Source organism: Octodon degus, unplaced genomic scaffold, assembly GCF_000260255.1.
Source record: "Octodon degus isolate 3935 unplaced genomic scaffold, OctDeg1.0 scaffold00074, whole genome shotgun sequence".
Taxonomy (NCBI): Eukaryota; Metazoa; Chordata; class Mammalia; order Rodentia; family Octodontidae; genus Octodon; species Octodon degus.
In genome coordinates this window covers 11,389,440-11,392,424 of record NW_004524650.1, presented here as the reverse complement: position 1 = coordinate 11,392,424, position 2,985 = coordinate 11,389,440, and positions in this window count along the sequence as shown.

Sequence of the window (2,985 nt, the reverse complement as noted above, 5' to 3'; positions counted from 1 at the left end):
GAGAGAGAGAGAGAGAGAGAGAGAGAGAGAGAGAGAGAGAGAGAATATTACAGTGGCCCAATGTTTATTTCCTTCCAGTCATGCTGAGGTCTGAGACCCCAGGTTATTGCTTTACCAGAAAATAGGGGAGGAGGAAGGATACCAAAATAAGTTAAAAACTTTGGAGGAGAAAGGTTACCAGGTTTACTTGGTAAACCTGTGTGCTTGGCACTAAGAATACAAAGACTTTATTCAAATTGCAAAGAGTTTCAAATGTGAAGGGCATGAGCCAGAGTGGTCAGGTCAGTGCACAGGAGCCAGAGCTGCAGTGGGGACCGAGGCCTTGTGGTGCGACAGCGACCCCCCCCCCCCCCCCCCCCCCCCCGTTAGTAACAGCAGTGGCTGCAGCAGCAGCAGCTCCCAAGGTTGTTAGAAGTGGTGCTCTCCAGCCTCACCCCAGCTTGGCTGCACTTGAACCTGCCCTAACAGGTTCTAGGGAAATCCCAGGTAGTGTAACATTTGAGAAGTACTGGCCTGGGGGATGGGGATAGGACCTGGGAATGTTTCCTAGAAAAAGGTAATCTTGGGTTGGCTTTGGGACTGTGTTGGGGTAACCAGGTGTTATTCTAAGTAGGAGGGATGATATAAGTGAAAGTTCAGTAACATTAGCACCCCCCCCCAACGAAACAAAACAAATCAACACACACACACAGAGCAGAGTGTTTCGGTAACCAATAACCTAGTCAAAAGGGTTGCCCAACAAAAGTGTGGGAGAGAGGAGGAGGGTGAAATGCAGGGAGACAGCAGAGATCAGACAATGGCCAGATTCTGCTGCACAAGTGCTCTGGGTTAAGAAGGCTTTATTTGCCAGGTACGGTGGTGCACACCTGTAGTCACAGCCCTTGGGAGGCTGAGGCAAGAGGATTCCCATGAATTGTGGGCCAGTATGGGCTGTATAGTGACACCCTGTCTCAAAAACAAAACAAAACACTCACCTCCCCCAATACATGCTTCATTTGCATTATTGGGGATTGAACCCAGGCCTTCCACACGGAGCTGCTCCTCCAGCCCTTTTTATTTATTTTTAAACTGAGATAGTTCTTTTTTTCTTTTTAACATATTTAGTACAGGGTCTACAGGGTCTCATTATACAAATTGGACTCATAGTGATCCTCCTGTTTTCAGTCTCCCAAGCACTGGGATTACAGGTGCGTGTCACTATGCCCAGTCTTAGTCACCATCTCAGTGGGCCCCAGGGATCGAACCCTGGTCCTTGTGTCTGCCTAAGCAGGCACTTTAATCCACTGAGCTATCTGGCCAGCCCGAGATAGTTCTTTTTTTTGGCTGAGGGAGACAGTTCTTGATAAGTTACTAAGTTGCCCACACTGAGCTTGAATTTGTGATCCTCCTCCTGTCTCAGCTTCCAGCCAAATCACAGGCAAGCACTAACACACCTGGCTAGGTAATAGAATTTTGACTAGTCTTAGAGACCATGTTAGAGATGTACAATGACTTGCTTGATCTGATTTAGATCACTGCAGTCCTGGGGAGGCTGAGAACAGGGAAGGTTGAAGGGTAGAGAAACTAACTTAAAATTTAAGGTACTAGGTTTTTTTTTTTTTGTTAATGTATTTGGTTGTTACAGGGTCTCACTACGCAGCTCAGACTCATAGTGATCCTCCTGTTTTCAGCCTCCCTAGCACTGGGATTACAGGCATGTGCCTAAGGTACTGGCTTTGTGGAGAGAAAAGAAGTCTTAACTCAGGTAGCACAGGTGGGAATATAGAGGGGGCAGGTTAAGAAATTTTTACGAGATAATAAGAAGATGAAGATTTCGAGATGGCTTGCGGGTGGGAGGCTGGAGGAGCGCTGAGTCTGGCTTGCATCTCGGCAGCCTTCTGTCTGAGATTAGTGGGTGGCTGCTCTTGATGCCATTAACAGAAAGAACATCGGAGGATGAGCAGGTTTGGGGAGGGAAATTATGAGTCTAATTTTCATTGTGTTCAACTTAGGTTAAGAGGAAACGCGTACAGGAGAGGCGCAAAAGGAGGAAACAAGGGTGGAGAACAGGTGAGTCAACTGGGTGGAGAAGGAAAATGCAGAGGAAACAATGCCCTGCCTAAATTTGAAGATCCAGCAAAGTGGGCACGCACACACACACACGCATACTTTGAGTTTTTCTTTCAGCTCATTTTCTAGAAGCCGCTTCCTTGGAACTTGGTTCTAGCAACTGGCTGGCCGCAGGGGAACAGCAGATAGCTTGATTCGTGGTTACCTGTCTGGTGACCAACTCATTGTCACTATTTGCTCTGGTTTTGAACTCTGATTCCAGCTGCTCCAGCATCAGAATGACCAAAACAGTTGTCTTTTTTATACTGCCCCGTGGATGAGTAATTTTGCTCCAGTCTCCAACTATTTTCAAACTGGAAACAATGCAATGTGTGTGTGTGTTTTGTGTGTTCATCCCTCAAGTTCTGGATGACGCCTGTCACAGATCTTTTCTGAATGGCAGCTTTTTCAGCTCTTCGATCTACACCTTAAAATGAGCTGGCGAATAGTCTAGTTTGGATCGTTCCCATAATTGTTTCCTGTTTTGCTCTGTTCCCCGCACTTTCCAGACTTCTGTGTCTCAGAGGGAGAAACTCCGCAAGTACTCAGAATTTTTCTGAGCAGTCATCAGTAGCCAATAGAAAATAAGGAGTTGGCACGTGGTCGTTACTTCGGGCAGGAGGAAGGTATTCCAAGCAGACGCTGTCGCTCTTGCCAGGTTCAAACATGGCGGGACGGGCTGCAGCCAGCCCTCTTGGAGTGCTCCGCTCCCTTTCCCACAGTCCCTGCCGGTCTTCGGGGCTCTCCTAACCTTTGTCTCCTGGGCGGCTCCAGCGGGTCAGCACCCGCGAGCGTGACAGAGGACCTGTTTCCCGCCCCCAGGCGTGGGCCCGCCCACCACCTCGCACCAGCCAATCCCAGGCCGCGCTGTGGCGCCCGGCCGGCCCCGCCCCCAGC